Source organism: Mastomys coucha, unplaced genomic scaffold, assembly GCF_008632895.1.
Source record: "Mastomys coucha isolate ucsf_1 unplaced genomic scaffold, UCSF_Mcou_1 pScaffold16, whole genome shotgun sequence".
Taxonomy (NCBI): Eukaryota; Metazoa; Chordata; class Mammalia; order Rodentia; family Muridae; genus Mastomys; species Mastomys coucha.
Genome location: NW_022196898.1, coordinates 64,953,349 through 64,963,735, shown reverse-complemented (window position 1 = coordinate 64,963,735; position 10,387 = coordinate 64,953,349). Strand labels below are relative to the sequence as shown.

Below are 10,387 nucleotides of genomic sequence, written 5' to 3'. Positions count from 1 at the left end.
CATTAACAGATAAAGACAAAAGTAAGCATAGGTCTTTAAAACATGTAACACATATACTGTGTAAGTAGATTTGTTTATATAAAATAATACTCAAGTAGATTTTTTAATAAAACAGGAGTCTTGAAGCTGGACCAATGGCTCAATAGTCAGGAGCCCAGGATGTTCTTGCTGAAGACCTGACATTCCCAATTCACAGCATCCATGTTGGACAGCTGACAACTGCCCACAACTCCTGCTGTAAGAAATTTGCCGCTCTCTTTAGGCCTCCATAGGTACCTGCACTCACAGACACATACACACACACACACACACATACACACACACACACACACACACACACACACACACACACACGCATGCACGCACATAAATTAAAAGTTGAAAAAAGCTTTAAAAGTAGATAATAAAAGAAATGTTTTTCATCTTAATTCTCTCATATATTTCATACTGATATTCATCATAGAAACTAATTAAAGCTTTTAAAATCTTAAGAATATTTTCATTATTCTACATCATAAATCCATTAAGCAAGCCTGCATATATAAGACTTCCAGATCAGGATGCATTTTATATCTTTTTATGCTCTTTAATACATTAGTGTTGAATAAATGTATAATTAAGTTTAGTTTTATTTATTATCTTTTACAAAATTACCCCTATAAGTAATGGCAGAAGTCAAAAAATGTGTCATCTATCAGACATTGAAATCAAAGTAACTATAAGATATGTGTACTGTATAATTATGGGATAATACAGGAAGAACAGAAGGTTAGGAAGTTAAATTGAAATTAGAATGACTTCAAGTTAAATGGCAAAAAAACTCACTTTAAGGACGAGGTCCCATGCAGTGTCCAACACTGGCGTGTGCTCTTATAACAGACACCCTGTGCCCTACAGCACTCTGTTACCCTTTTGTAGGGAAGAAAAATGAAATATCAGCTGCCATAGTCCAAGAATTACATCATCTTCTTGTGCTCAGAGTAATAACTTCCATTAATATGCATAACTGTGTATGTAACAGGCACCATAATAACCACTTTGTAATAGCTTGTCTCATAAAACTCTAAATCAACCTAATTAATTAAAATCTAAGTCCTAGTTCTGTAGACTAGATAAGTGAGACTTACCAGAAAGGAAATAAGTGATCCAAAATGCTACCACAGTGAGCAAAGAAGTCATGACTGAGCCCAGCAGTGACAATGTCATCTGTGTCACAGACCTCAGGACAATAAGGTGGCAAGCCTGGTAAAGATGAGTGATTGTCATAGGATTTGGAATGGAAACTAACTTACTTCCAGAGTGACCATTCCTTCATTCGACGGTATAGTCATGTGTACCCTGCTTTACCCTGTGCAAATCATCTCACAGACCTCACGCCACATGCTATTGGCTCACATCAGCCAGGTAGACTCCATTCCACTAATGACTCCGATAACTTCTCCCTCTTATTGGAAACTGTGTTTTTGAAGAACTGGCAGAACTCTAGTGTTTAGTCCATAAGCCCCTTCTGCTTAACGCATAAGATATCCATGTGTGTATTACTTTTCTATTGCTATGGTAAGACACCATGGCCAAGGCAACTCATAAAAGAAGTTGTTTCATTCAGGCTTATTGTTTCAGAGAGTTAGAGTCCGTGTAGGCAAAGGAGCAAAAGCATAGTGAGGGGAACCTCCAAAAGCTCACATCTCAAAAGCAAAAAACAGGAGGCAGAGAGCACACTGGGAAAGAAATGGCATGAGTCTTCTAAAACCTCAAACCCAGCCCCAGTGACACACCTCCTTTAACAAGGCAATGCCTCCTAACTCCTCCCAAACAGTTCCACCAACTGAGGACCAAGTCTATACAGGTCATTTTCATTCAAACCATCACAATGTATAATGACGATACAAGAAGTCTGGCCTTCACTGGAAGAAAACATATGACTCACCCCTATGGAAATTTTGAGAGCTTTAACCCAATTTATCATCTGACCTTAAGAAATGTAATATGTACTGATTATTTTGTCCATAATAATTCACTTGTGACTGAAAATCCTTGGAAGGAATCCTGAGCTTCCAACTGCAGGAAGTCTTGAAAGATGAGTAATGTCTACTGGACAATGCTCTAGTGCAAAGAGAAAAGGGCAAAGGGCAATGTGGTGCTCTGAAGTATGGGAACACGGAAGAACTTGGGGGAAAAGAAAGCTCATGATACCCGAAAAATCACTTCTAGGGCTGAGAGGTAGTTACATAACATGCCTACAGGCAGAGAGACAATTTAATCAAGCATCATATTCTTTATCTGTGCTCTGAATTAAGCCCAAATTTCAAATGCACCTGTGCAACTGATAGCTAACTTTCCCCCTCAACATTTCATTGGTAACCAAGATTATTTTAAAGCAGAATTTAGGAATGCACATATATCAAGATACTTTATAAAAGTGAAGTTAAGAAAATGGGTGGAAAGAGAAAGCTTTGAAAGATCTACCAAAAGAATTTTCATTGAGCTGTAAATAAGAAGTCCCCAAACATGTTAGAAAGAAAAAAAACTGACCACCAAAAGTTGTCCTCAGCCCTCCACATGTGTGCCATGTGGCATGAATGTACCTGCACTCACACAGACACACGCATGCAAACACACACACAGAGACACACACAGACACACATAGTGCTCATATGAATGATAATTATGTGTATGAACACAGTTTTTAATAGTAAGAGAAAGATATAAATAAAACAAATCTAGGTTCTTTTCCTTGTAACTGCTGGAAGATGAAAATTCTTATTCATCTATGGAAACGTCAGCAGATTTTCTTTTTTGGTTTTATAACCAAAACTTCTGGGAAAATGAGAAAAGCACACATATAAAAAAAAAAAGCACAATTAAATATTTAAGTGACATTTGGATGACATTGAAAGTATGACAGACACTGTTTTTAGTGGGCATGACATCATCAACCTCACCGTGTATATTTAGGAAATGCCTACTGAGTGTCTACCCATAAGAAAATTCCTCCTATGGATGGATTTCCCACTTTAAAGTTGGGCATGCCTCAAAATAGTCAGCTTATGTCTATGGTTCAAGTTGATTTAGATCAGTGGTTCTCAACCGTTTTAATGTTGTGGTGACCTCCAACTATAAAAAAATTTTTTTTAATTTGTAATGGTAACTTTGCTACTGTTATAAATTGCAATCTGATATGTGAATGATCTTAGGCGACCCCTGTGAAAGGGTCATGACCCACAGGTTGAGAAATATTGTTTCAGATGGAGTACCTAAAATTCATGAAGGGAAAACTCTACAGGATGTTAAGACTGAAATATGAACAAACGTGAAGCCATTTATTTTGTTGGTAAAGAGAAGCTTGTGATGTGTGGAATCATCTTAACCCCTCGATAAAAACCAGCCAAAGAATGCAGGAATGATTGTATACCTCTGTTGGTTAGAGAATGTATTCAGCTATGAATAAGAGACACTGCATCTTAACCTTAATCTGGTACATCATACCAGAAATGTAGCCTAGTATCTGGGTATGTCTTTCACATATAATTAGAGGTGCTCACTGGGGAACATAGGCATGGTCTAGTAACTCCCCAAAGCAACTAAGAACCTAGATGACTCGGGCTTCCAAGTCCTCTCTATTCTGTTCCTCTGTATTCATGACTTTATGTGCTGTGTGGCTTCCTGGGAAAATGTGAGCATCTCTTTGTCACAGATAGGATTCTCATAGAGGAAAGTAACACTTACACACACACACACACACACACACACGTGCACACGCGTGACTGCAAATATACACAAATATTAACATGATTCCAACATAAGAAATATTTTTCACAATGTCTTCATAATTAGGCATGTGTAAACTGATCTGGGTAAGGACATTTATAGTGGGTCTAACCATACTTACTTTTCACTTATGGACAACAGAGAAAAAAGAGGATTTCTTTGCATTTCTTTCCTTTAATCCTTTCACAAGGCCTTCCCAAGGGACATTCAATGTGGAGGAAGCACATCAAAGGTGGCAATTAGCGTTTTGATCAAGACAGTGTGCCACATTTCATTATGCAATTTGTATCGGAGGTTTTAACCTTTGAAGAGGATTTTCCTTTCTGCTTAAAGACCAAAGGACTTTCTTTCATGTCTAATAACCTCCTTACTCTTACCAATTAGAGATTTTGTTGGTGATTTTGAAAATAAAAGCCAGTTTATAAGTCATTCAACAAAGGAGTCAGTGATAGTTGAATAGATGATAGTCAAAGTTCTTGGAAGACTATGACTGTCTTTTCATTATGCATCTCCAGGCATGTAGATTGGTGTATGACATGCAATAGTTTGTTCCTGAAACAAACCCTGTCTCTGTCTCTGTCTTTGTCTCTGTCTCTGTCTCTATCTCTCTCTGTCTCTGTCTCTGTCTCTCTCTCTGTCTCTCTCTCTCTTTGTATGTGTGTGTGTGTGTTTGTGTTTGTGTTTGTGTGTGCATGTGTTTTCACATGTGTACACACATATGAGCCACAGGTGAAGTCCACTTGTATGTACATGCATATGGATGTACAGCCTTGGGTGTTCTTTCACAGGTGCACTGCCCATCTAGGTTTTTTAGGTAATGTCCCTCTTTGTCCTCATGCAGTGGTTCCCAACATTCCTAATGCTGTGACCCTTTAATACCATTCCTCAAGTTGTGATGGCTTCTAACCATGAAATTAATTTTTACTTCATAACTGTAATTTTGCTATTGTTATGAGTCATAAGGTAAATATCTGACACACAAAAAATCGGACATTCGACTCCCAAGTGGTCATGACTCACAAGCTGAAAATCATTGGTCTAGAGCTTACCTAATATGATAAGGCTTGCAGATCTGCTTGTCTTCACCTCTCCAGAGTCGTGATTGCAAGCTATTCAGTATCACACCTGGTTTTCTTCATGTAGGTTTGGGAATCAAAGCCAGGTTCCCCTGCTTTTGCTATCAGCACCTTCCTGACTGACCATCTTCCTGGACCCATATCTTCTTGCCAGCTGGGTATCTTTCATTTATACTGTGGAAAAAAATTTATTTCATAATATTGGACAGAGAAGTTTATAGAATTGGTGATATGAAAAAACACTGTAGACACTGACCTCATCAATGCCAGTCTCTCTTTTAAAAATTCTTTTAACATGTTTTGCTTTGTGTGTGTGAGTGACTAGAGGCAGGAATGCACGTGTCACAGCACATATGTGGAGGCCAGAGGACAATTTTTGAGAGTCATTTCTCTCCTTGTGAGTTCCACCATGTGGGCACTGGAGATCAAACTCAGGTCATCAGACTTGGTGACAAGTACCTTTCAGACCTGCTTAGTCATCTTTCCAGCACCATATCTCCGTGTTATTGTACACAGAAGTCATCCATTTTCACTTCCTCCATTACAAACAAACAACAAAGATAAACACAGGCAAACAAAGATGATCATCTGAGTTTGTCTTTGAGTATTCACTGAGCATGCTGGGAAAATCCAGAAAGAGATGCTTCTGAGACCACTTAGTGATGGTTACTACCTCCAGATATACTGAAAGATGAAGGCTGCAATGGAATCCTAAGTCTGAAGGACAGTAGATTCAATTTGCAAATCTCGATCTAAATGAAACACAGTTTTTCCCCTCCTTTTTCTAAGTCTTAAGTAAGCCACAAAGAGAGCGAAGAAGCTGGGATTTGTGATCATCCTCACAGAGCCAGAGCCAGAGCCTTCTCGAATGCTGAATACACAGGCACAGCCAAGAAGAATGAATGCTCTTGACAGTTACCAGAATTCCTCTAAGTGTGGTGCTTTAGAGTACAGTAGAGTTTCCACTCAACTGGGAAGCACCCACACACTTTTTTCAAGCAGATGCCATATCAAAAACTTTCCAGAATGTAAAGCTCCTGAAGAAAATATTATGAAATAAAACAAACTGGGATTATGTTTATATTTGGACTGTGATTTTTTTTTGAGACTCTGATTCTGCAACTTAAGAATCTCATTTAAAATATCAGCCTAGGCTAGAACAATAATTTACAATGCCTCCATCCCTTTAGCAAAAATCCCCATGCTAATTATGTGAGACTCACAGTTCAGCCAAGTTCCTTTGTTTTCTTTTATCTCTTGAAGGGATGGAGTAGCCATGCTTCCATAAGTGCCTGCAACTGCAAGATAATAATAGGATGATTTTTTTCTCTTAAATTTTTGTGTTTTATTTATTTCTAAAAATTGGTGTAGAATATGAAAAGGAAATGAAACTGAAAATGGAGAGACAACTTCAACATAAAAGCCCTTCTCTTCAAAGAGGAAGAATTCAGAGGAATAAGACAACACAGATTTTTCATTATCTTCATTTTATTGCTATTAAATATAGATTACTAATTTAGTAATAATAATTTATTTCCAACCACTTATGGTAATAGTGTATACAAAAAAATGAGATAAATCTTAGGACAATGTTTTGGTGGACATTGTTAATGGTCACATAATAAAATTGTGTAGATGAGATTGGGATATAGTTCCACTGGTAAAAATGCTTGCCTTTCATGCATAAGGTCCTGAGTTCTACCCTCCGTGTGACCCAAACAAGGCATTGTGGAACAAACTTGCAATCTCAGCATTCAAAAGGCAGAAGCAGAAGTTTCAAATGTCTGAGGTTATCCTGTGTTACATAGGGAGTTTGAGGCCAACCTGGTCTAAATGAGACCCTCTCTTAACACCTATCAAAACAAAGTTTAGAAGGCATTTTTGAAATGTCTTCAAATTTAGCCAACAAATTGATTTTCTTTCTAATTTAATTTATTTTCATGTGTATGGGTATTTTGCCTGCATATTTGTCTGTGCCACCTGCATGCCTAGTGCCCAAAGAAGCCAGAAAAGGGTCTCGATCCTCTGGGACTGGAATTGCAGACAGTTGTCAGCTTCTGTGTGGGTGCAGGGAATTGAACCCAGGTCTCTATAAAAACTGCAAGTTTGTTTGTTTGTTTGTTTTTAACTGCTAGCCATCTCTCCAGACCTCAAGACTATTTTTTTTTTTAATCTTACAATTTCTAGTCAAATTTGGGTTCTGATCTTTAGAGTTAAATTAACAAATAAAACTCTTGTGAAGGTCTACATGATCCCAAGGATTATGTATCAAGGTTAGGCTTGTATCAAGTCCTGTAAAGGTTAGGCTTGCATCAAGTCCTGTAAAGGTTAGACTTGTATCAAGTCGTATCTACTACGGGAAGTTACACAGTTACATTTCAGGTGATAAAGGTTTTGGTTTAGTTTTACACTTTGAAATAAAGTGATTGCCCAAGAAAGTTTTCCCATGGGCAAGTGTTACTGCCAATGCATTTTAGTAGAAATGGAAGCTGAATTGCTAAAGTGAAAGCATAGTGCCTTAGTCCAAGCAACCTCTCAACATTATTCATCAAAGTCCTTGTGGCTGTCAGTCAGGCATGCTACTGTGGGATCCTGAATGATTTGATTAAGGAACTCTCCATTTTGCTTAACATGTTCTATTTGGAACAACATCCAGGTTAGGTAAGACGGAATGTTTAGCTGTACCTCAGAAATCTAAATGTCCTTTCTGGTGGTGAATACCTCCCTATGAGAACATGCCTCTCAAAAAAGATTGCCTTCATCCCTCTCCAGAGGAGGAGAAGAGGAAACACAAGAAGAAGCACCTGGTGGAGAGCCCCAGTTCCTACTTTACAGATGTGAAATGCCCAGGAGGTTATAAAATTACCAGGTTCACAAGCAGTCATCTTGTGTGTTGGATGCTCCACTGTCCTGTGTCAGCCTACAGGAGGAAAAGCAAGGCTGACAGAAGGATGCTCCTTCAGAAGGAAGCAACACCGAAAGCCCCTGATTGAAGAAGAGTGGGAACCTTCCCAATAAACACATTGTGGATATATAGTGTTTGTCTTGTCTAACTGATAGGAAGGGGTGCCTCAGGTATTCCAGGGTAACCAGAAGAGAGGTCCTTTGGGGTCATGAAGGCCTTGAAGATTAAAGTCCATTCAAAAATGAGATTTAAGGGTCAAAGAGATGACTCAGTCAGCAGAGAAACTTGGCAACAAGCCTGTCTTATGTACCTAGAATCTACATGGTAGAAGGAGAAAACAGACTCCCTCCAGTTTTCTCTAACTTCCACACTTGGATCAGGGCATGTCTGTGCTCCCTCCTTCTTTAACCCAAGCAAATAATTATATTAAAAAATGTAAATAAACTGAGATTTAAGTGTTAGAAAAAAATATAAATGAAAGTGGAGCATAAAAGGTCTCTTTAGCTTCATGGTGTAGTAGCACCGAGAAGGCCATCCTTGACTGAATCTGTTTGAATTCAGTTTCTTTCTTTCTTTCTTTCTTTCTTTCTTTCTTTCTTTCTTTCTTTCTTTCTTTCTTTCTTTCTTAGATATTTTCTTTATTTACATGTCATACAATATCTCCTTTCCCAGTTTTCCCTCTGGAAGAAAAGAAAAAAATAAAATAAAACAAAAACCAAAACAAACCCCTGTTCCCCGCCCCCCCACCCTACCCTCTTCTGCTTCCTGGCCCTGGCATTCCCCTACACTGGGGCACAGGACCTTTACAGAGCCAAGGGCCTCTCTTCCCATTGATGACTGACTTGACCATCCTCTGCTATACATGAGGCTCTGTTCCTACAGTGCTACTTGTCATGATTCCCTCTCTCTCTTCTTTAAATCCTTTCTCTACCCCACCTTTGTGTTGACATGGGTGTGATTCATGAAGTGCTGGCCCGTGTGCAAAGCTGCTGCATGGGGTCTCTGCTCAAAGTGCTACCAAAACAATCATAACAGAGTGATTCACCCCTTCACAAAAAAAAAAAAAAAAAAAAAAAAAAAAAAAAAAAAAAAAAAAAAAAAAAAAAATTAGACCCCTTCCTGTGGAAAATTAGAGTTACAAGAAGGTACACAGAATTGAAAGAAAACAGATAAAAGTTAACAATTCTTCACGGCAGCGTAGAGTTGTGTTCACAGGAAGAAGTGGCAGTCAGAGCAATTTCACTGGGTTACCATCAGGGTGTATAAGGCCATGCTTTCAATGCTTTCGATGAATCCTTGCATAAAGAAAAGAAAAAAGATACATCTTATAATTTATGACAATATTCTCCTTGATGTCTCCTTAATTAATGGTCTATTTTGCATTCAAATGTTAGAGGTCTTGTAGTTTTAAGGATTGAGTGCTGGGAGATGCCTATGAACCACATGAGCAACCAGCATGGCAAATGACACTGAGGCTTCATTAGTGGCCTGTATTCCTTGGTGGTAAACAGCAGCTCTCTTATTGGCCTTAAGACCACTCTACAAGAGGGAGACCATTCCTGGTACTAGAAACTTAGTTAACTATTCAGTGTTAGTGGAGTCATGAATATGGGAGAATCTACAACCGACAATCTAAACAGTTGTCCATCAATCCACAGATAAGTGTAGTCGCTACCCCTCATCAAGGAAACATCTCTTTGACACAGAAACCTCTACGGAGAGCTACAACCAATTAAAATTCAGATTATGAAGCCCAGTCTGCAGAAAATATCTACAAAACAATTCTCACACTTAAGGCTCAGGAGACACTGTAGAAGATGGGGCAGAAATATTGTAATAGATAGAGGACTGGAGTTTGCTGTGAGATTGTGTTCTAGGGATGTCAGAAGCTATACTCATAAAATCCCACCCACATGGTTGCCTTAACATGAGCTGAAAAAGGACAGCAACAAAAGAGATACCAACATGGACAGAGAGAAGACTATCAGGCATCAACCCTATACAGAGTATTTCGGGCAACTACAGAAAGGGGAGAGTGGGAGAAATAGTATATCCCAGGAAAGAGCCCACCAACTGGTTATTTAATACCAAATGCTCAGCCCTAAAAACATATACACAAGTAATATTATATAGACTGAGCAGATTATTATTTAGGAATATAGTATGTACATTCGTGTGCATGCACACACACATATATACATACACATATACATATATATATATACATACACACACATTCATATATATACATATATATGTGTATATATGTATATATATATGAGTGTATTATGTGTTTGGTTTTAGATAACCACTTGGTGTACTAATTTTGGTGGCCTTTTAAGGCCATAACAGATTCTCAGTGTCTGGAAACCGCAATAAAATGTTCAAAGATAAGCTGCTTCCCCCAGGGGCAGCTGTCAGATGATAACTTTACTGAGATCAATTGGAGGCACCTTCTGTATTGTTTTTCCCAGGTTTCCCAGTAGGGTTTGGATCCCACCAGTCCTGAGAGGTAACCAGCAAAGTAGGAGCACCCAATGGCCTTTCTCTACTTTCTGTGTATTCCTTCTGTTCTCCTTCTTTTGCATCCTTTGACCTTCAAAACAACCCTGATCTCAAGATGGGGTTATCTCAGATC

At 38.5% G+C, this 10,387-nt stretch overlaps 1 pseudogene; it reads left to right on the top strand.

The window, feature by feature from the left end:
• Nucleotides 1–7,579: 7,579 nt before the first annotated feature.
• Nucleotides 7,580–7,862, top strand: LOC116093287 (annotated as a pseudogene).
• Nucleotides 7,863–10,387: the final 2,525 nt, after the last annotated feature.